A 21755-nucleotide genomic window follows, 5' to 3' on the forward strand; every position below is an offset into this window, starting at 1 on the left:
ATTGGAATGGCTCCCTTGCCATTAGCTTTGGTTGCGGTCCTAGGGAAGTTCCTCTGGCTTGGCAGGAGACCAGGAAGTATGCCTGCTGGTGAGTCTCCCTTGATCAGTCCAGGGGTTCTTCAGGTGCCCTTTGTCACGGGTCCCTACGAGCCGCTTTTGATGGAGGTCGTCTTATTCAGCCAAGGGCCCTTCCCTTATGGAAGATCTCTCCCCTTGAGGGCGTGTCCACTGTGTTTAATCATAAGGGCCAAACGCGTGTTTGTTCCCATAGAGGGCACTTGCTCTTAGGCTGAGGGGGCACAGTTGTCCTGAGGGTGTCTCAGGGGATCAGGAAGACATCCTTTTGCTGTGACGGAGGGCAGATTGCTCAGGAGAGGAATTTCAGGGCCCGAGACCAGGGGGTTGTTGGTCGGTGGCACTCTTTGTCCTGATGGCCGCACGCTCTGAAGGCGCCAGTGCCACGATGCTTTCACGTTTGCCTGCGGACACACAGGCAAGATGGACAGTAAATGAAATGTTGAGGAGAGATAGAACACACAATGCTGGGTGGTATCGCCCTTTCCCTCGGTGCGCCTGTGCACCCTCCTCAAGCATGCGTGTGTTCTCTCACCCCGAGCCAGGTGGAATGCCAGGGAAGGAATGCCAGCAGCAGCCTGGGGCCATCCGTATAATCCCTGATACCCGTTGAAGTGAGGACGGTGTGGCAAGGCGAGGCCAGCCGAAGGAGTCTCAGAGGGGTGTTGGCGTGCATTCCTTGAGGATCCAGCTTTATCCCTTGTTGCGGTAAGCGACACTTCTTTGCTAAACCTAAAGGTTTGGCGATGGGAACGTGTGCACCGGGGCTACACCCTCACCTTCTGGTCTTTTCTCGGGGAACACGAGCTTTGATGCCCTGAGAACTGGCTGCATTTCCTGACCCGTGGCTCGGCTCTGGCCACTTCCGTACGCTGATATGATTCAGCTCGCTGGCCGTCCCATGGTGGAATCTGCAACTTTGCATGTCCACCGTTTGAGCATGTGCTTGGATCGATGATGACTCCCACAAATGCATTCCTTGGAAATCTGAACAAAATGAGTGAGAAATCCCTACCGTCTCCTCGTTGGAACTGAGGTCCAGCACGTGGCTCCCCAAAGGAAAGTAGGGAGAGGTTCACGTTGCATTTGCGGCCGTGGGTGTCTACAGCCACGTTGTTCAAGTTGAGGGTTGTGGTCATCTCCTGGGGAGAAGAGCCATTGGGAAAGGAGCCTGGGATGCCAATCCAGGTGGGAAGGCTTGGGACAGCGTGCCGTCTCTGGGTTCCTTGGTCTAGCCAGGACTGCTGTCCCCTGCCACGGTTCAGCATGCAGGTAGGAGAGGAAGCGTGAGCCATTGCTCGTCCTGCCACCTGCACTTGAGTTCTACAGGCTGCCCCCACCTGCTGGTCATTGCCTTGTGGCCTCAAAGAAACAGAAGTCTGTAGGCTCAGGGTCAGAACAGGATTCCAGGCCTAGGGCAGGCTTCTTTGTCATGTTCTGCTTGGGAGACCAGATGCAGTTTAGGTTTCTCCTGCTGAGGGGAGAAATCAAATGGGCCACTGTTCCTGGGAGTTTGGCCAATCTGATGGCTCCTCCTCGGGTTGTGTCCTGCTTGTGTGTGCTGTGTGAAGGGGCTGGAAAATGCCTTAGTCAAACTTGGTCACGGCAAGCTTCTTTGGTGAGGGGTGGCTCTGGCATCTTGCCGTGACACGTTGGGATCCCGGTGGAGAGAGAGTAAGGCAAGGCGAGTGAAAGAGACACGTGAGATGGCTGGCTAAGCCCACAGGTTTACTGGTGGGTGGATAGATCGACGGTGGCCATGGGGTTCCCGGAACACATTTGGGATTCCCTCAGGAGCATCTGGAGGCACGTGTAGGGAGGGAATACGGGAGCACATTTGTGGACTGTCCCGCCTCTTTCCTCTCCCTGGTCGATTTGCTTCATGGCGGGTTCTTGTGCCAGCGAATGGTTGCCTTCATGGCACAGTATGGTGTCTCCTCATGGGGGCCGATTTGGAGGCCTTGGGGTGTTTTGTCCCTGTCTGACCACGTTCCCCCTGTGTTGAAGATGTGAAGGTGTTCCTGAGGACAGCCAGGCATCGATTCTATACCCAGCCCACATAGCGTTCCCTGAGGATTGGAGCTCTACCCGGAGGTCATTGGGTGCAACCGTGCAGAAACAAGGGAGTTGGCTGCCAAGGAAAAGCTGCAGGTTTAAGGGCAGGAGAGGATGTGTGGTGTGGGTGTCATTTTTCCTGCCACCCGCTGGTGCGTCGAGACTGTGGTAACCGGCGAGCCTGGCCACAGGCTACAGAAGTCATACCGGTTCAAGTGTCTAGGCTGTTGTCTGAGTTCTGTCGTTGCATGGCTGTGGGTAACAAGTTGCTTGTAGAGGACCTGGGCCTCAGGGTTTCCCCAAAGTCACGCCACTGATGAGGGTGAAAGTACCAGACACCACTGCAAGTTACACAATTGCTGCAAGTGTTTGCCCCGCCACGTTGGGCGTCGGAATGATTCTGATGCCATTAGCTTTGTGCGTGGGCCAACTGTTGGTGGCCAGTCTTGGCAGCAGGCCAGGAAGTATGGCTGCAGGTGAATCTCCATTGTTCAGTCCAGGAGTTTCTCTGGTGCGTTTTGTCACTGGTCCCTATAAGCGGCTTTTGTTGGAGGTCGTCCCATTTGGCCAAGGGCCGTTCCCTTGTGGAAGATCTCAGGGACCACATTTCCCCTTGAGGGTGAATCCATTGTGTGGAAGCGTATGCGCCAGGAGTGGTTTGGTTCCCCAGAGGGCAGTGGCTTTTACGCTGAGTAATCCCAGTTCCCCTGAGGGTGTCTCAGCAGTTCAGGATGACATCCTTATGCTGTGTCGGTGGGGAGGTGGCTCAGGCAGGAACGTTCAAGGCCCATACCGGGGGGATGATGGACGGCCGTGCTCTTTGTGCTGATGCCCGTGCGCTCTGAAGGCATCTGTGCCACGATGCATTCACGTTTGGCTGTGGACACACAGACATGATGGACTGCAAATGAAATGTTGAGGGGAGATATAGCGCACATCGGTGGGCGGTATCACCCTTTGCCTCTGTGCGCCCGTTCACTTTTCTCAAACATCCCTGTGTTCTGTCACCCTGAGGCATGTGGTGGAGTGCCAGGGAACAAACACCTGCAGCAGCATTGGGCCCTCTGTATAGTCCATGATACCTGGCGAAGTGAGGAGAGTGCGGCAAGGTGAGGCAAGTCAAGGCAAAAGAGTCTCAGAGTGGTTTTGGCGTGAAGTCCTTGAGGCTCCTCGTAGGAACCTTGTGGTGGTGAGTGGAACTTCTTTGCAGAAACCTAGATGTTTGGCCACGGGGACTTGTGCACTGAGACTACACCCTCACCTTCTTGGCTCTTGCAGGGGAACCCCAGATCTGATGCCATGATCCTTAGCTCCATTTGCAGCCCCGTGGGTCGCCTCTGGCCACTTCTGACTGCTGACATGATTGAGATCAGTGGCTGCCCCGCCCTGGAGCCTGTGACTTTAAACGTGCAGCCTTTGAGCAGGTGGATTGATGATGACTCCCATAAATGCACTGCTTGGAACTCTGAACAAATGAATGGGTCTCAGGTTTCTCCGCGGTCATGTCACTGACGGGCCTGGGGGCGAAAATACAAGGCGCCAGGGCAAGTAACCCAGTTGCTGCAAGGGTTTGCCCTGCCAGTTTGGGCATTGGAATATCTCCAATGCCAATAGCTTTCTGTGTGATCCAAGGGCATCGCCTCTGGCTCGACAAGGTTCCTGGTAGAAACCTTGTGGGGGTAAACGGAACTTCTTTGAAGAAACCTAGAAGTTTGGCCACGGGGACTTGTGCCGCGAGACTACACCGTCACATTCTGGGCTCTTCCTGGGGCACCCGAGCTCCGATGCCCTGAGACGTGGGTGCACTTCCTGCCCCGTGGCTCGAGTCTGGCCGCTCCCTACTGCTGAGAGGATTGAGCTTGCTGACAGTCCGCGACTTTGCACGTCCAGCCTTTGAGCAGGAGCGTGGATCAGTGAGGACTCCCATAAATGCATTCCTTGGAAATCTAAACAAAATGAATGAGCAATACCTACCGTCTTCTCATCCTAACTGAGGTCCAGCACGTGGCTCCCAAAGGAAAATTAGGGAGAGGTCCATGTTGCATTTGCTACTGTGGGCGTGCGCAGCAACATTGTTCAAGTGGAGGGTGGCGGGCTTCTCGTGCAGAAAGAGCCATGTGGAAAGGAGCCTGGGATGTCCATCTACGTGGGAAGGCTAAGGACAACTGGACGTCTCTGGGCACCTGAGTCTAGCCAGAACTGCTATCCCCTGCCGCGGTCAGCGTGCGGGTGCGAAAGGAAGCGTGAGCCACTGGTACTCCTCTGGCTTGCCATTGAGATCTACAGGCCACCCTCAAGCTCAGGTCGTTGCCTTGTTCCCGCAAGGAAACAGAAGTCTCTGCGCTCACGGTCAGAGAAGGAGTCCTGGCCAGGCCAGGCGTCTATGTCATGTTCAGCTTGGGAGGTGGGATATAGTTCAGGTTTGCCCTGATGGTCGGGGGAAATCAAATGGGCCACTGTCCCCGGGATTTCGGCGACGTTGATGGCGCCTCCTTGGGTTGTGTCCTGCTTGTCTGCTGTGTGTGGAGAGTTTGGAAAGTGCCTTAGGCAAATCCAGGGGACATCAAGCTACTTAGGTGAGGGGTGGATTCGTTTGGATCCTGGTGGAGAGAGCAAGGCAAGGCGAGCGGGAAATACACGGGAGAGTGTTGGCTAAGCCCACAGGCTTACTGTTGGGTGGATAGATCGGTATGGGTGGATATGTCGGTGGACATAGGGTTCCCGGAACTCTTTTGGGATATCTTCAGGAGCATTTGGAGCCCCGTGTAGGGAAGGAATACAGGTGCACATTCGTGGACCATCCCAACCTTTTCCTCTCCTTTCTCAATGTGCTTCACGGCGGGTCCTTGTTCCAGCGAATGGTGCCTTCACGGCACAGTATGGTGTCTTCTCACTGGGACCGATTTGGAGCCGTTGGGATGTTTTGTCCCTGTGTGGCCTCATTGCCCCTATGTTGAGGATGTTAAGGTGTTCCTTAGGACAGCCCAGCGTCATTGCTATACCAGGTCGGCATAGCATTCCCTGAGGTTTGGAGCTCTTCCCGGAGGTCTTTGGGCCCAACCATGCAGAAAGAAGGGAGTCGGCCGCCAAGGCAACGCTACAGGTTTAAGGGCTGGAGTGAATGTGTGCTGCAGGGGTCATTTTGTCCTGCCACCTTCTGGTGCTGCGAGCCTGTGATCTCCAGCATGCATGGCTTCAAGCCAGAGAAGCCATGCCGGTTCAAGGGTCCAGGATGTTGGGTGTGTTCTCTCATTGCACGGCTGTGGGTGACACGTTGGTTCTGGAGGACCTGGGTCTCATGGTTTCTCCAAGGTCTTGTCCTTGAAGGGGAGAATGCGAATGTGCAAGGTGCTATGATAAGTTACCCAGTTGCTGCAAGTGTTTGGCCCGCCATTTTGGGCATTGGAATGGCTCCCTTGCCATTAGCTTTGGTTGCGGTCCTAGGGAAGTTCCTCTGGCTTGGCAGGAGACCAGGAAGTATGCCTGCTGGTGAGTCTCCCTTGATCAGTCCAGGGGTTCTTCAGGTGCCCTTTGTCACGGGTCCCTACGAGCCGCTTTTGATGGAGGTCGTCTTATTCAGCCAAGGGCCCTTCCCTTATGGAAGATCTCTCCCCTTGAGGGCGTGTCCACTGTGTTTAATCATAAGGGCCAAACGCGTGTTTGTTCCCATAGAGGGCACTTGCTCTTAGGCTGAGGGGGCACAGTTGTCCTGAGGGTGTCTCAGGGGATCAGGAAGACATCCTTTTGCTGTGACGGAGGGCAGATTGCTCAGGAGAGGAATTTCAGGGCCCGAGACCAGGGGGTTGTTGGTCGGTGGCACTCTTTGTCCTGATGGCCGCACGCTCTGAAGGCGCCAGTGCCACGATGCTTTCACGTTTGCCTGCGGACACACAGGCAAGATGGACAGTAAATGAAATGTTGAGGAGAGATAGAACACACAATGCTGGGTGGTATCGCCCTTTCCCTCGGTGCGCCTGTGCACCCTCCTCAAGCATGCGTGTGTTCTCTCACCCCGAGCCAGGTGGAATGCCAGGGAAGGAATGCCAGCAGCAGCCTGGGGCCATCCGTATAATCCCTGATACCCGTTGAAGTGAGGACGGTGTGGCAAGGCGAGGCCAGCCGAAGGAGTCTCAGAGGGGTGTTGGCGTGCATTCCTTGAGGATCCTGCTTTAACCCTTGTTGCGGTAAGCGACACTTCTTTGCTAAACCTAAAGGTTTGGCGATGGGAACGTGTGCACCGGGGCTACACCCTCACCTTCTGGTCTTTTCTCGGGGAACACGAGCTTTGATGCCCTGAGAACTGGCTGCATTTCCTGACCCGTGGCTCGGCTCTGGCCACTTCCGTACGCTGATATGATTCAGCTCGCTGGCCGTCCCATGGTGGAATCTGCAACTTTGCATGTCCACCGTTTGAGCATGTGCTTGGATCGATGATGACTCCCACAAATGCATTCCTTGGAAATCTGAACAAAATGAGTGAGAAATCCCTACCGTCTCCTCGTTGGAACTGAGGTCCAGCACGTGGCTCCCAAAAGGAAAGTAGGGAGAGGTTCACGTTGCATTTGCGGCCGTGGGTGTCTACAGCCACGTTGTTCAAGTTGAGGGTTGTGGTCATCTCCTGGGGAGAAGAGCCATTGGGAAAGGAGCCTGGGATGCCAATCCAGGTGGGAAGGCTTGGGACAGCGTGCCGTCTCTGGGTTCCTTGGTCTAGCCAGGACTGCTGTCCCCTGCCACGGTTCAGCATGCAGGTAGGAGAGGAAGCGTGAGCCATTGCTCGTCCTGCCACCTGCACTTGAGTTCTACAGGCTGCCCCCACCTGCTGGTCATTGCCTTGTGGCCTCAAAGAAACAGAAGTCTGTAGGCTCAGGGTCAGAACAGGATTCCAGGCCTAGGGCAGGCTTCTTTGTCATGTTCTGCATGGGAGACCAGATGCAGTTTAGCTTTCTCCTGCTGAGGGGAGAAATCAAATGGGCCACTGTTCCTGGGAGTTTGGCCAATCTGATGGCTCCTCCTCGGGTTGTGTCCTGCTTGTGTGTGCTGTGTGAAGGGGCTGGAAAATGCCTTAGTCTAACTTGGTCATGGCAAGCTTCTTTGGTGAGGGGTGGCTCTGGCATCTTGCCGTGACACGTTGGGATCCCGGTGGAGAGAGAGTAAGGCAAGGCGAGTGAAAGAGACACGTGAGATGGCTGGCTAAGCCCACAGGTTTACTGGTGGGTGGATAGATCAACGGTGGCCATGGGGTTCCCGGAACACATTTGGGATTCCCTCAGGAGCATCTGGAGGCACGTGTAGGGAGGGAATACGGGAGCACATTTGTGGACTGTCCCGCCTCTTTCCTCTCCCTGGTCGATTTGCTTCATGGCGGGTTCTTGTGCCAGCGAATGGTTGCCTTCATGGCACAGTATGGTGTCTCCTCATGGGGGCCGATTTGGAGGCCTTGGGGTGTTTTGTCCCTGTCTGACCACGTTCCCCCTGTGTTGAAGATGTGAAGGTGTTCCTGAGGACAGCCAGGCATCGATTCTATACCCAGCCCACATAGCGTTCCCTGAGGATTGGAGCTCTACCCGGAGGTCATTGGGTGCAACCGTGCAGAAACAAGGGAGTTGGCTGCCAAGGAAAAGCTGCAGGTTTAAGGGCAGGAGAGGATGTGTGGTGTGGCTGTCATTTTTCCTGCCACCCGCTGGTGCGTCGAGACTGTGGTAACCGGCGAACCTGGCCACAGGCTACAGAAGTCATACCGGTTCAAGTGTCTAGGCTGTTGTCTGAGTTCTGTTGTTGCATGGCTGTGGGTAACAAGTTGCTTGTAGAGGACCTGGGCCTCAGGGTTTCCCCAATGTCACGCCACTGATGAGGGTGAAAGTACCAGACACCACTGCAAGTTACACAATTGCTGCAAGTGTTTGCCCCGCCACGTTGGGCGTCGGAATGATTCTGATGCCATTAGCTTTGTGCGTGGGCCAAGTGTTGGTGGCCAGTCTTGGCAGCAGGCCAGGAAGTATGGCTGCAGGTGAATCTCCATTGTTCACTCCAGGAGTTTCTCTGGTGCGTTTTGTCACTGGTCCCTACAAGCGGCTTTTGTTGGAGGTCGTCCCATTTGGCCAAGGGCCGTTCCCTTGTGGAAGATCTCAGGGACCACATTTCCCCTTGAGGGTGAATCCATTGTGTGGAAGCGTATGTGCCAGGAGTGGTTTGGTTCCCCAGAGGGCAGTGGCTTTTACGCTGAGTAATCCCAGTTCCCCTGAGGGTGTCTCAGCAGTTCAGGATGACATCCTTATGCTGTGTCGGCGGGGAGGTGGCTCAGGCAGGAACGTTCAAGGCCCATACCGGGGGGATGATGGACGGCCGTGCTCTTTGTGCTGATGCCCGTGCGCTCTGAAGGCATCTGTGCCACGATGCATTCACGTTTGGCTGTGGACACACAGACATGATGGACTGCAAATGAAATGCTGAGGGGAGATATAGTGCACATCGGTGGGCGGTATCACCCTTTGCCTCTGTGCGCCCGTTCACTTTTCTCAAACATCCCTGTGTTCTGTCACCCTGAGGCATGTGGTGGAGTGCCAGGGAACAAACACCTGCAGCAGCATTGGGCCCTCTGTATAGTCCATGATACCTGGCGAAGTGAGGAGAGTGCGGCAAGGTGAGGCAAGTCAAGGCAAAAGAGTCTCAGAGTGGTTTTGGCGTGAAGTCCTTGAGGCTCCTCGTAGGAACCTTGTGGTGGTGAGTGGAACTTCTTTGCAGAAACCTAGATGTTTGGCCACGGGGACTTGTGCACTGAGACTACACCCTCACCTTCTTGGCTCTTGCAGGGGAACCCCAGATCTGATGCCATGATCCTTAGCTCCATTTGCAGCCCCGTGGGTCGCCTCTGGCCACTCCTGACATGATTGAGATCGGTGGCTGCCCCGCCCTGGAGCCTGTGACTTTAAACGTGCAGCCTTTGAGCAGGTGGATTGATGATGACTCCCATAAATGCACTGCTTGGAACTCTGAACAAATGAATGGGTCTCAGGTTTCTCCGCGGTCATGTCACTGACGGGCCTGGGGGCGAAAATACAAGGCGCCAGGGCAAGTAACCCAGTTGCTGCAAGGGTTTGCCCTGCCAGTTTGGGCATTGGAATATCTCCAATGCCAATAGCTTTCTGTGTGATCCAAGGGCATCGCCTCTGGCTCGACAAGGTTCCTGGTAGAAACCTTGTGGGGGTAAATGGAACTTCTTTGAAGAAACCTAGAAGTTTGGCCACGGGGACTTGTGCCGCGAGACTACACCGTCACATTCTGGGCTCTTCCTGGGGCACCCGAGCTCCGATGCCCTGAGACGTGGGTGCACTTCCTGCCCCGTGGCTCGAGTCTGGCCGCTCCCTACTGCTGAGAGGATTGAGCTTGCTGACAGTCCGCGACTTTGCACGTCCAGCCTTTGAGCAGGAGCGTGGATCAGTGAGGACTCCCATAAATGCATTCCTTGGAAATCTAAACAAAATGAATGAGCAATACCTACCGTCTTCTCATCCTAACTGAGGTCCAGCACGTGGCTCCCAAAGGAAAATTAGGGAGAGGTCCATGTTGCATTTGCTACTGTGGGCGTGCGCAGCAACATTGTTCAAGTGGAGGGTGGCGGGCTTCTCGTGCAGAAAGAGCCATGTGGAAAGGAGCCTGGGATGTCCATCTACGTGGGAAGGCTAAGGACAACTGGACGTCTCTGGGCACCTGAGTCTAGCCAGAACTGCTATCCCCTGCCGCGGTCAGCGTGCGGGTGCGAAAGGAAGCGTGAGCCACTGGTACTCCTCTGGCTTGCCATTGAGATCTACAGGCCACCCTCAAGCTCAGGTCGTTGCCTTGTTCCCGCAAGGAAACAGAAGTCTCTGCGCTCACGGTCAGAGAAGGAGTCCTGGCCAGGCCAGGCGTCTATGTCATGTTCAGCTTGGGAGGTGGGATATAGTTCAGGTTTGCCCTGATGGTCGGGGGAAATCAAATGGGCCACTGTCCCCGGGATTTGGGCGACGTTGATGGCGCCTCCTTGGGTTGTGTCCTGCTTGTCTGCTGTGTGTGGAGAGTTTGGAAAGTGCCTTAGGCAAATCCAGGGGACATCAAGCTACTTAGGTGAGGGGTGGATTCGTTTGGATCCTGGTGGAGAGAGCAAGGCAAGGCGAGCGGGAAATACACGGGAGAGTGTTGGCTAAGCCCACAGGCTTACTGTTGGGTGGATAGATCGGTATGGGTGGATATGTCGGTGGACATAGGGTTCCCGGAACTCTTTTGGGATATCTTCAGGAGCATTTGGAGCCCCGTGTAGGGAAGGAATACAGGTGCACATTCGTGGACCATCCCAACCTTTTCCTCTCCTTTCTCAATGTGCTTCACGGCGGGTCCTTGTTCCAGCGAATGGTGCCTTCACGGCACAGTATGGTGTCTTCTCACTGGGACCGATTTGGAGCCGTTGGGATGTTTTGTCCCTGTGTGGCCTCATTGCCCCTATGTTGAGGATGTTAAGGTGTTCCTTAGGACAGCCCAGCGTCATTGCTATACCAGGTCGGCATAGCATTCCCTGAGGTTTGGAGCTCTTCCCGGAGGTCTTTGGGCCCAACCATGCAGAAAGAAGGGAGTCGGCCGCCAAGGCAACGCTACAGGTTTAAGGGCTGGAGTGAATGTGTGCTGCAGGGGTCATTTTGTCCTGCCACCTTCTGGTGCTGCGAGCCTGTGATCTCCAGCATGCATGGCTTCAAGCCAGAGAAGCCATGCCGGTTCAAGGGTCCAGGATGTTGGGTGCGTTCTCTCATTGCACGGCTGTGGGTGACACGTTGGTTCTGGAGGACCTGGGTCTCATGGTTTCTCCAAGGTCTTGTCCTTGAAGGGGAGAATGCGAATGTGCAAGGTGCTATGATAAGTTACCCAGTTGCTGCAAGTGTTTGGCCCGCCATTTTGGGCATTGGAATGGCTCCCTTGCCATTAGCTTTGGTTGCGGTCCTAGGGAAGTTCCTCTGGCTTGGCAGGAGACCAGGAAGTATGCCTGCTGGTGAGTCTCCCTTGATCAGTCCAGGGGTTCTTCAGGTGCCCTTTGTCACGGGTCCCTACGAGCCGCTTTTGATGGAGGTCGTCTTATTCAGCCAAGGGCCCTTCCCTTATGGAAGATCTCTCCCCTTGAGGGCGTGTCCACTGTGTTTAATCATAAGGGCCAAACGCGTGTTTGTTCCCATAGAGGGCACTTGCTCTTAGGCTGAGGGGGCACAGTTGTCCTGAGGGTGTCTCAGGGGATCAGGAAGACATCCTTTTGCTGTGATGGAGGGCAGATTGCTCAGGAGAGGAATTTCAGGGCCCGAGACCAGGGGGTTGTTGGTCGGTGGCACTCTTTGTCCTGATGGCCGCACGCTCTGAAGGCGCCAGTGCCACGATGTTTTCACGTTTGCCTGCGGACACACAGGCAAGATGGACAGTAAATGAAATGTTGAGGAGAGATAGAACACACAATGCTGGGTGGTATCGCCCTTTCCCTCGGTGCGCCTGTGCACCCTCCTCAAGCATGCGTGTGTTCTCTCACCCCGAGCCAGGTGGAATGCCAGGGAAGGAATGCCAGCAGCAGCCTGGGGCCATCCGTATAATCCCTGATACCCGTTGAAGTGAGGACGGTGTGGCAAGGCGAGGCCAGCCGAAGGAGTCTCAGAGGGGTGTTGGCGTGCATTCCTTGAGGATCCTGCTTTATCCCTTGTTGCGGTAAGCGACACTTCTTTGCTAAACCTAAAGGTTTGGCGATGGGAACGTGTGCACCGGGGCTACACCCTCACCTTCTGGTCTTTTCTCGGGGAACACGAGCTTTGATGCCCTGAGAACTGGCTGCATTTCCTGACCCGTGGCTCGGCTCTGGCCACTTCCGTACGCTGATATGATTCAGCTCGCTGGCCGTCCCATGGTGGAATCTGCAACTTTGCATGTCCACCGTTTGAGCATGTGCTTGGATCGATGATGACTCCCACAAATGCATTCCTTGGAAATCTGAACAAAATGAGTGAGAAATCCCTACCGTCTCCTCGTTGGAACTGAGGTCCAGCACGTGGCTCCCAAAAGGAAAGTAGGGAGAGGTTCACGTTGCATTTGCGGCCGTGGGTGTCTACAGCCACGTTGTTCAAGTTGAGGGTTGTGGTCATCTCCTGGGGAGAAGAGCCATTGGGAAAGGAGCCTGGGATGCCAATCCAGGTGGGAAGGCTTGGGACAGCGTGCCGTCTCTGGGTTCCTTGGTCTAGCCAGGACTGCTGTCCCCTGCCACGGTTCAGCATGCAGGTAGGAGAGGAAGCGTGAGCCATTGCTCGTCCTGCCACCTGCACTTGAGTTCTACAGGCTGCCCCCACCTGCTGGTCATTGCCTTGTGGCCTCAAAGAAACAGAAGTCTGTAGGCTCAGGGTCAGAACAGGATTCCAGGCCTAGGGCAGGCTTCTTTGTCATGTTCTGCTTGGGAGACCAGATGCAGTTTAGGTTTCTCCTGCTGAGGGGAGAAATCAAATGGGCCACTGTTCCTGGGAGTTTGGCCAATCTGATGGCTCCTCCTCGGGTTGTGTCCTGCTTGTGTGTGCTGTGTGAAGGGGCTGGAAAATGCCTTAGTCAAACTTGGTCACGGCAAGCTTCTTTGGTGAGGGGTGGCTCTGGCATCTTGCCGTGACACGTTGGGATCCCGGTGGAGAGAGAGTAAGGCAAGGCGAGTGAAAGAGACACGTGAGATGGCTGGCTAAGCCCACAGGTTTACTGGTGGGTGGATAGATCGACGGTGGCCATGGGGTTCCCGGAACACATTTGGGATTCCCTCAGGAGCATCTGGAGGCACGTGTAGGGAGGGAATACGGGAGCACATTTGTGGACTGTCCCGCCTCTTTCCTCTCCCTGGTCGATTTGCTTCATGGCGGGTTCTTGTGCCAGCGAATGGTTGCCTTCATGGCACAGTATGGTGTCTCCTCATGGGGGCCGATTTGGAGGCCTTGGGGTGTTTTGTCCCTGTCTGACCACGTTCCCCCTGTGTTGAAGATGTGAAGGTGTTCCTGAGGACAGCCAGGCATCGATTCTATACCCAGCCCACATAGCATTCCCTGAGGATTGGAGCTCTACCCGGAGGTCATTGGGTGCAACCGTGCAGAAACAAGGGAGTTGGCTGCCAAGGAAAAGCTGCAGGTTTAAGGGCAGGAGAGGATGTGTGGTGTGGCTGTCATTTTTCCTGCCACCCGCTGGTGCGTCGAGACTGTGGTAACCGGCGAGCCTGGCCACAGGCTACAGAAGTCATACCGGTTCAAGTGTCTAGGCTGTTGTCTGAGTTCTGTCGTTGCATGGCTGTGGGTAACAAGTTGCTTGTAGAGGACCTGGGCCTCAGGGTTTCCCCAATGTCACGCCACTGATGAGGGTGAAAGTACCAGACACCACTGCAAGTTACACAATTGCTGCAAGTGTTTGCCCTGCCACGTTGGGCGTCGGAATGATTCTGATGCCATTAGCTTTGTGCGTGGGCCAAGTGTTGGTGGCCAGTCTTGGCAGCAGGCCAGGAAGTATGGCTGCAGGTGAATCTCCATTGTTCAGTCCAGGAGTTTCTCTGGTGCGTTTTGTCACTGGTCCCTACAAGCGGCTTTTGTTGGAGGTCGTCCCATTTGGCCAAGGGCCGTTCCCTTGTGGAAGATCTCAGGGACCACATTTCCCCTTGAGGGTGAATCCATTGTGTGGAAGCGTATGCGCCAGGAGTGGTTTGGTTCCCCAGAGGGCAGTGGCTTTTACGCTGAGTAATCCCAGTTCCCCTGAGGGTGTCTCAGCAGTTCAGGATGACATCCTTATGCTGTGTCGGCGGGGAGGTGGCTCAGGCAGGAACGTTCAAGGCCCATACCGGGGGGATGATGGACGGCCGTGCTCTTTGTGCTGATGCCCGTGCGCTCTGAAGGCATCTGTGCCACGATGCATTCACGTTTGGCTGTGGACACACAGACATGATGGACTGCAAATGAAATGCTGAGGGGAGATATAGCGCACATCGGTGGGCGGTATCACCCTTTGCCTCTGTGCGCCCGTTCACTTTTCTCAAACATCCCTGTGTTCTGTCACCCTGAGGCATGTGGTGGAGTGCCAGGGAACAAACACCTGCAGCAGCATTGGGCCCTCTGTATAGTCCATGATACCTGGCGAAGTGAGGAGAGTGTGGCAAGGTGAGGCAAGTCAAGGCAAAAGAGTCTCAGAGTGGTTTTGGCGTGAAGTCCTTGAGGATCCTCGTAGGAACCTTGTGGTGGTGAGTGGAACTTCTTTGCAGAAACCTAGATGTTTGGCCACGGGGACTTGTGCACTGAGACTACACCCTCACCTTCTTGGCTCTTGCAGGGGAACCCCAGATCTGATGCCATGATCCTTAGCTCCATTTGCAGCCCCGTGGGTCGCCTCTGGCCACTCCTGACTGCTGACATGATTGAGATCGGTGGCTGCCCCGCGCTGGAGCCTGTGACTTTGAACGTGCAGCCTTTGAGCAGGTGGATTGATGATGACTCCCATAAATGCACTGCTTGGAACTCTGAACAAATGAATGGGTCTCAGGTTTCTCCGCGGTCATGTCACTGACGGGCCTGGGGGCGAAAATACAAGGCGCCAGGGCAAGTAACCCAGTTGCTGCAAGGGTTTGCCCTGCCAGTTTGGGCATTGGAATATCTCCAATGCCAATAGCTTTCTGTGTGATCCAAGGGCATCGCCTCTGGCTCGACAAGGTTCCTGGTAGAAACCTTGTGGGGGTAAACGGAACTTCTTTGAAGAAACCTAGAAGTTTGGCCACGGGGACTTGTGCCGCGAGACTACACCGTCACATTCTGGGCTCTTCCTGGGGCACCCGAGCTCCGATGCCCTGAGACGTGGGTGCACTTCCTGCCCCGTGGCTCGAGTCTGGCCGCTCCCTACTGCTGAGAGGATTGAGCTTGCTGACAGTCCGCGACTTTGCACGTCCAGCCTTTGAGCAGGAGCGTGGATCAGTGAGGACTCCCATAAAGGCATTCCTTGGAAATCTAAACAAAATGAATGAGCAATACCTACCGTCTTCTCATCCTAACTGAGGTCCAGCACGTGGCTCCCAAAGGAAAATTAGGGAGAGGTCCATGTTGCATTTGCTACTGTGGGTGTGCGCAGCAACATTGTTCAAGTGGAGGGTGGCGGGCTTCTCGTGCAGAAAGAGCCATGTGGAAAGGAGCCTGGGATGTCCATCTACGTGGGAAGGCTAAGGACAACTGGACGTCTCTGGGCACCTGAGTCTAGCCAGAACTGCTATCCCCTGCCGCGGTCAGCGTGCAGGTGCGAAAGGAAGCGTGAGCCACTGGTACTCCTCTGGCTTGCCATTGAGATCTACAGGCCACCCTCAAGCTCAGGTCGTTGCCTTGTTCCCGCAAGGAAACAGAAGTCTCTGCACTCAGGGTCAGAGAAGGAGTCCTGGCCAGGCCAGGCGTCTATGTCATGTTCAGCTTGGAAGGTGGGATATAGTTCAGGTTTGCCCTGATGGTCGGGGGAAATCAAATGGGCCACTGTCCCCGGGATTTGGGTGACGCTGATGGCGCCTCCTTGGGTTGTGTCCTGCTTGTGTGTTGTGTGTGGAGAGTTTGGAAAGTGCCTTAGGCAAATCCAGGGGATATCAAGCTACTTAGGTGAGGGGTGGATTCGTTTGGATCCTGCTGGAGAGAGCAAGGCAAGGCGAGCGGGAAATACACGGGAGAGTGTTGGCTAAGCCCACAGGCTTACTGTTGGGTGGATAGATCGGTATGGGTGGATATGTCGGTGGACATAGGGTTCCCGGAACTCTTTTGGGATATCTTCAGGAGCATTTGGAGCCCCGTGTAGGGAAGGAATACAGGTGCACATTCGTGGACCATCCCAACCTTTTCCTCTCCTTTCTCAATGTGCTTCACGGCGGGTCCTTGTTCCAGCGAATGGTGCCTTCACGGCACAGTATGGTGTCTTCTCACTGGGACCGATTTGGAGCCGTTGGGATGTTTTGTCCCTGTGTGGCCTCATTGCCCCTATGTTGAGGATGTTAAGGTGTTCCTTAGGACAGCCCAGCGTCATTGCTATACCAGGTCGGCATAGCATTCCCTGAGGTTTGGAGCTCTTCCCGGAGGTCTTTGGGCCCAACCATGCAGAAAGAAGGGAGTCGGCCGCCAAGGCAACGCTACAGGTTTAAGGGCTGGAGTGAATGTGTGCTGCAGGGGTCATTTTGTCCTGCCACCTTCTGGTGCTGCGAGCCTGTGATCTCCAGCATGCATGGCTTCAAGCCAGAGAAGCCATGCCGGTTCAAGGGTCCAGGATGTTGGGTGCGTTCTCTCATTGCACGGCTGTGGGTGACACGTTGGTTCTGGAGGACCTGGGTCTCATGGTTTCTCCAAGGTCTTGTCCTTGAAGGGGAGAATGCGAATGTGCAAGGTGCTACGATAAGTTACCCAGTTGCTGCAAGTGTTTGGCCCGCCATTTTGGGCATTGGAATGGCTCCCTTGCCATTAGCTTTGGTTGCGGTCCTAGGGAAGTTCCTCTGGCTTGGCAGGAAACCAGGAAGTATGCCTGCTGGTGAGTCTCCCTTGATCAGTCCAGGGGTTCTTCAGGTGCCCTTTGTCACGGGTCCCTACGAGCCGCTTTTGATGGAGGTCGTCTTATTCAGCCAAGGGCCCTTCCCTTATGGAAGATCTCTCCCCTTGAGGGCGTGTCCACTGTGTTTAATCATAAGGGCCAAACGCGTGTTTGTTCCCATAGGGGGCACTTGCTCTTAGGCTGAGGGGGCACAGTTGTCCTGAGGGTGTCTCAGGGGATCAGGAAGACATCCTTTTGCTGTGATGGAGGGCAGATTGCTCAGGAGAGGAATTTCAGGGCCCGAGACCAGGGGGTTGTTGGTCGGTGGCACTCTTTGTCCTGATGGCCGCATGCTCTGAAGGCGCCAGTGCCACGATGCTTTCACGTTTGCCTGCGGACACACAGGCAAGATGGACAGTAAATGAAATGTTGAGGAGAGATAGAACACACAATGCTGGGTGGTATCGCCCTTTCCCTCGGTGCGCCTGTGCACCCTCCTCAAGCATGCGTGTGTTCTCTCACCCCGAGCCAGGTGGAATGCCAGGGAAGGAATGCCAGCAGCAGCCTGGGGCCATCCGTATAATCCCTGATACCCGTTGAAGTGAGGACGGTGTGGCAAGGCCAGGCCAGCCGAAGGAGTCTCAGAGGGGTGTTGGCGTGCATTCCTTGAGGATCCTGCTTTAACCCTTGTTGCGGTAAGCGACACTTCTTTGCTAAACCTAAAGGTTTGGCGATGGGAACGTGTGCACCGGGGCTACACCCTCACCTTCTGGTCTTTTCTCGGGGAACACGAGCTTTGATGCCCTGAGAACTGGCTGCATTTCCTGACCCGTGGCTCGGCTCTGGCCACTTCCGTACGCTGATAAGATTCAGCTCGCTGGCCGTCCCATGGTGGAATCTGCAACTTTGCATGTCCACCGTTTGAGCATGTGCTTGGATCGATGATGACTCCCACAAATGCATTCCTTGGAAATCTGAACAAAATGAGTGAGAAATCCCTACCGTCTCCTCGTTGGAACTGAGGTCCAGCACGTGGCTCCCCAAAGGAAAGTAGGGAGAGGTTCACGTTGCATTTGCGGCCGTGGGTGTCTACAGCCACGTTGTTCAAGTTGAGGGTTGTGGTCATCTCCTGGGGAGAAGAGCCATTGGGAAAGGAGCCTGGGATGCCAATCCAGGTGGGAAGGCTTGGGACAGCGTGCCGTCTCTGGGTTCCTTGGTCTAGCCAGGACTGCTGTCCCCTGCCACGGTTCAGCATGCAGGTAGGAGAGGAAGCGTGAGCCATTGCTCGTCCTGCCACCTGCACTTGAGTTCTACAGGCTGCCCCCACCTGCTGGTCATTGCCTTGTGGCCTCAAAGAAACAGAAGTCTGTAGGCTCAGGGTCAGAACAGGATTCCAGGCCTAGGGCAGGCTTCTTTGTCATGTTCTGCTTGGGAGACCAGATGCAGTTTAGGTTTCTCCTGCTGAGGGGAGAAATCAAATGGGCCACTGTTCCTGGGAGTTTGGCCAATCTGATGGCTCCTCCTCGGGTTGTGTCCTGCTTGTGTGTGCTGTGTGAAGGGGCTGGAAAATGCCTTAGTCAAACTTGGTCACGGCAAGCTTCTTTGGTGAGGGGTGGCTCTGGCATCTTGCCGTGACACGTTGGGATCCCAGTGGAGAGAGAGTAAGGCAAGGCGAGTGAAAGAGACACGTGAGATGGCTGGCTAAGCCCACAGGTTTACTGGTGGGTGGATAGATCGACGGTGGCCATGGGGTTCCCGGAACACATTTGGGATTCCCTCAGGAGCATCTGGAGGCACGTGTAGGGAGGGAATACGGGAGCACATTTGTGGACTGTCCCGCCTCTTTCCTCTCCTTGGTCGATTTGCTTCATGGCGGGTTCTTGTGCCAGCGAATGGTTGCCTTCATGGCACAGTATGGTGTCTCCTCATGGGGGCCGATTTGGAGGCCTTGGGGTGTTTGGTCCCTGTCTGACCACGTTCCCCCTGTGTTGAAGATGTGAAGGTGTTCCTGAGGACAGCCAGGCATCGATTCTATACCCAGCCCACATAGCGTTCCCTGAGGATTGGAGCTCTACCCGGAGGTCATTGGGTGCAACCGTGCAGAAACAAGGGAGTTGGCTGCCAAGGAAACGCTGCAGGTTTAAGGGCAGGAGAGGATGTGTGGTGTGGGTGTCATTTTTCCTGCCACCCGCTGGTGCGTCGAGACTGTGGTAACCGGCGAGCCTGGCCACAGGCTAGACAAGTCATACCGGTTCAAGTGTCTAGGCTGTTGTCTGGGTTCTGTCGTTGCATGGCTGTGGGTAACAAGTTGCTTGTAGAGGACCTGGGCCTCAGGGTTTCCCCAATGTCACGCCACTGATGAGGGTGAAAGTACCAGACACCACTGCAAGTTACACAATTGCTGCAAGTGTTTGCCCCGCCACGTTGGGCGTCGGAATGATTCTGATGCCATTAGCTTTGTGCGTGGGCCAAGTGTTGGTGGCCAGTCTTGGCAGCAGGCCAGGAAGTATGGCTGCAGGTGAATCTCCATTGTTCACTCCAGGAGTTTCTCTGGTGCGTTTTGTCACTGGTCCCTACAAGCGGCTTTTGTTGGAGGTCGTCCCATTTGGCCAAGGGCCGTTCCCTTGTGGAAGATCTCAGGGACCACATTTCCCCTTGAGGGTGAATCCATTGTGTGGAAGCGTATGCGCCAGGAGTGGTTTGGTTCCCCAGAGGGCAGTGGCTTTTACGCTGAGTAATCCCAGTTCCCCTGAGGGTGTCTCAGCAGTTCAGGATGACATCCTTATGCTGTGTCGGCGGGGAGGTGGCTCAGGCAGGAACGTTCAAGGCCCATACCGGGGGGATGATGGACGGCCGTGCTCTTTGTGCTGATGCCCGTGCGCTCTGAAGGCATCTGTGCCACGATGCATTCACGTTTGGCTGTGGACACACAGACATGATGGACTGCAAATGAAATGCTGAGGGGAGATATAGCGCACATCGGTGGGCGGTATCACCCTTTGCCTCTGTGCGCCCGTTCACTTTTCTCAAACATCCCTGTGTTCTGTCACCCTGAGGCATGTGGTGGAGTGCCAGGGAACAAACACCTGCAGCAGCATTGGGCCCTCTGTATAGTCCATGATACCTGGCGAAGTGAGGAGAGTGTGGCAAGGTGAGGCAAGTCAAGGCAAAAGAGTCTCAGAGTGGTTTTGGCGTGAAGTCCTTGAGGATCCTCGTAGGAACCTTGTGGTGGTGAGTGGAACTTCTTTGCAGAAACCTAGATGTTTGGCCACGGGGACTTGTGCACTGAGACTACACCCTCACCTTCTTGGCTCTTGCAGGGGAACCCCAGATCTGATGCCATGATCCTTAGCTCCATTTGCAGCCCCGTGGGTCGCCTCTGGCCACTCCTGACTGCTGACATGATTGAGATCGGTGGCTGCCCCGCGCTGGAGCCTGTGACTTTGAACGTGCAGCCTTTGAGCAGGTGGATTGATGATGACTCCCATAAATGCACTGCTTGGAACTCTGAACAAATGAATGGGTCTCAGGTTTCTCCGCGGTCATGTCACTGACGGGCCTGGGGGCAAAAATACAAGGCGCCAGGGCAAGTAAACCAGTTGCTGCAAGGGTTTGCCCTGCCAGTTTGGGCATTGGAATATCTCCAATGCCAATAGCTTTCTGTGTGATCCAAGGGCATCGCCTCTGGCTCGACAAGGTTCCTGGTAGAAACCTTGTGGGGGTAAACGGAACTTCTTTGAAGAAACCTAGAAGTTTGGCCACGGGGACTTGTGCCACGAGACTACACCGTCACATTCTGGGCTCTTCCTGGGGCACCCGAGCTCCGATGCCCTGAGACGTGGGTGCACTTCCTGCCCCGTGGCTCGAGTCTGGCCGCTCCCTACTGCTGAGAGGATTGAGCTTGCTGACAGTCCGCGACTTTGCACGTCCAGCCTTTGAGCAGGAGCGTGGATCAGTGAGGACTCCCATAAAGGCATTCCTTGGAAATCTAAACAAAATGAATGAGCAATACCTACCGTCTTCTCATCCTAACTGAGGTCCAGCACGTGGCTCCCAAAGGAAAATTAGGGAGAGGTCCATGTTGCATTTGCTACTGTGGGCGTGCGCAGCAACATTGTTCAAGTGGAGGGTGGCGTGCTTCTCGTGCAGAAAGAGCCATGTGGAAAGGAGCCTGGGATGTCCATCTACGTGGGAAGGCTAAGGACAACTGGACGTCTCTGGGCACCTGAGTCTAGCCAGAACTGCTATCCCCTGCCGCGGTCAGCGTGCAGGTGCGAAAGGAAGCGTGAGCCACTGGTACTCCTCTGGCTTGCCATTGAGATCTACAGGCCACCCTCAAGCTCAGGTCGTTGCCTTGTTCCCGCAAGGAAACAGAAGTCTCTGCACTCAGGGTCAGAGAAGGAGTCCTGGCCAGGCCAGGCGTCTATGTCATGTTCAGCTTGGAAGGTGGGATATAGTTCAGGTTTGCCCTGATGGTCGGGGGAAATCAAATGGGCCACACTGTCCCCGGGATTTGGGTGACGCTGATGGCGCCTCCTTGGGTTGTGTCCTGCTTGTGTGTTGTGTGTGGAGAGTTTGGAAAGTGCCTTAGGCAAATCCAGGGGATATCAAGCTACTTAGGTGAGGGGTGGATTCGTTTGGATCCTGCTGGAGAGAGCAAGGCAAGGCGAGCGGGAAATACACGGGAGAGTGTTGGCTAAGCCCACAGGCTTACTGTTGGGTGGATAGATCGGTATGGGTGGATATGTCGGTGGACATAGGGTTCCCGGAACTCTTTTGGGATATCTTCAGGAGCATTTGGAGCCCCGTGTAGGGAAGGAATACAGGTGCACATTCGTGGACCATCCCAACCTTTTCCTCTCCTTTCTCAATGTGCTTCACGGCGGGTCCTTGTTCCAGCGAATGGTGCCTTCACGGCACAGTATGGTGTCTTCTCACTGGGACCGATTTGGAGCCGTTGGGATGTTTTGTCCCTGTGTGGCCTCATTGCCCCTATGTTGAGGATGTTAAGGTGTTCCTTAGGACAGCCCAGCGTCATTGCTATACCAGGTCGGCATAGCATTCCCTGAGGTTTGGAGCTC

General features: G+C 55.1%; 12 non-coding genes across 12 annotated transcripts; all 12 read left to right on the top strand.

The window, feature by feature from the left end:
- Window positions 1-1023: 1023 nt before the first annotated feature.
- Window positions 1024-1115, top strand: LOC132361629 (small nucleolar RNA SNORD116). The gene has a single exon (XR_009501903.1). It is a non-coding gene; the product is annotated as a small nucleolar RNA SNORD116 (small nucleolar RNA).
- A 2441-nt stretch (window positions 1116-3556) lies between these two features.
- LOC132361341 (small nucleolar RNA SNORD116) lies at window positions 3557-3648 on the top strand. Its single transcript, XR_009501645.1, has one exon. It is a non-coding gene; the product is annotated as a small nucleolar RNA SNORD116 (small nucleolar RNA).
- Window positions 3649-4037: 389 nt separating this feature from the next.
- LOC132360881 (small nucleolar RNA SNORD116) lies at window positions 4038-4129 on the top strand. Its single transcript, XR_009501201.1, has one exon. It is a non-coding gene; the product is annotated as a small nucleolar RNA SNORD116 (small nucleolar RNA).
- Window positions 4130-6554: 2425 nt separating this feature from the next.
- On the top strand, window positions 6555-6646 carry LOC132361630 (small nucleolar RNA SNORD116). The gene has a single exon (XR_009501904.1). It is a non-coding gene; the product is annotated as a small nucleolar RNA SNORD116 (small nucleolar RNA).
- Window positions 6647-9080: 2434 nt separating this feature from the next.
- LOC132361342 (small nucleolar RNA SNORD116) lies at window positions 9081-9172 on the top strand. The gene has a single exon (XR_009501646.1). It is a non-coding gene; the product is annotated as a small nucleolar RNA SNORD116 (small nucleolar RNA).
- A 389-nt stretch (window positions 9173-9561) lies between these two features.
- Window positions 9562-9653, top strand: LOC132360882 (small nucleolar RNA SNORD116). The gene has a single exon (XR_009501202.1). It is a non-coding gene; the product is annotated as a small nucleolar RNA SNORD116 (small nucleolar RNA).
- A 2425-nt stretch (window positions 9654-12078) lies between these two features.
- On the top strand, window positions 12079-12170 carry LOC132361631 (small nucleolar RNA SNORD116). The gene has a single exon (XR_009501905.1). It is a non-coding gene; the product is annotated as a small nucleolar RNA SNORD116 (small nucleolar RNA).
- A 2441-nt stretch (window positions 12171-14611) lies between these two features.
- LOC132361343 (small nucleolar RNA SNORD116) lies at window positions 14612-14703 on the top strand. The gene has a single exon (XR_009501647.1). It is a non-coding gene; the product is annotated as a small nucleolar RNA SNORD116 (small nucleolar RNA).
- Window positions 14704-15092: 389 nt separating this feature from the next.
- On the top strand, window positions 15093-15184 carry LOC132360891 (small nucleolar RNA SNORD116). Its single transcript, XR_009501211.1, has one exon. It is a non-coding gene; the product is annotated as a small nucleolar RNA SNORD116 (small nucleolar RNA).
- Window positions 15185-17609: 2425 nt separating this feature from the next.
- On the top strand, window positions 17610-17701 carry LOC132361632 (small nucleolar RNA SNORD116). The gene has a single exon (XR_009501906.1). It is a non-coding gene; the product is annotated as a small nucleolar RNA SNORD116 (small nucleolar RNA).
- A 2441-nt stretch (window positions 17702-20142) lies between these two features.
- LOC132361344 (small nucleolar RNA SNORD116) lies at window positions 20143-20234 on the top strand. Its single transcript, XR_009501648.1, has one exon. It is a non-coding gene; the product is annotated as a small nucleolar RNA SNORD116 (small nucleolar RNA).
- A 389-nt stretch (window positions 20235-20623) lies between these two features.
- Window positions 20624-20715, top strand: LOC132360892 (small nucleolar RNA SNORD116). The gene has a single exon (XR_009501212.1). It is a non-coding gene; the product is annotated as a small nucleolar RNA SNORD116 (small nucleolar RNA).
- The last annotated feature ends 1040 nt before the right edge of the window (window positions 20716-21755 follow it).

Source organism: Balaenoptera ricei, chromosome 2 (assembly GCF_028023285.1).
Source record: "Balaenoptera ricei isolate mBalRic1 chromosome 2, mBalRic1.hap2, whole genome shotgun sequence".
In the NCBI taxonomy this organism is placed as follows: Eukaryota; Metazoa; Chordata; class Mammalia; order Artiodactyla; family Balaenopteridae; genus Balaenoptera; species Balaenoptera ricei.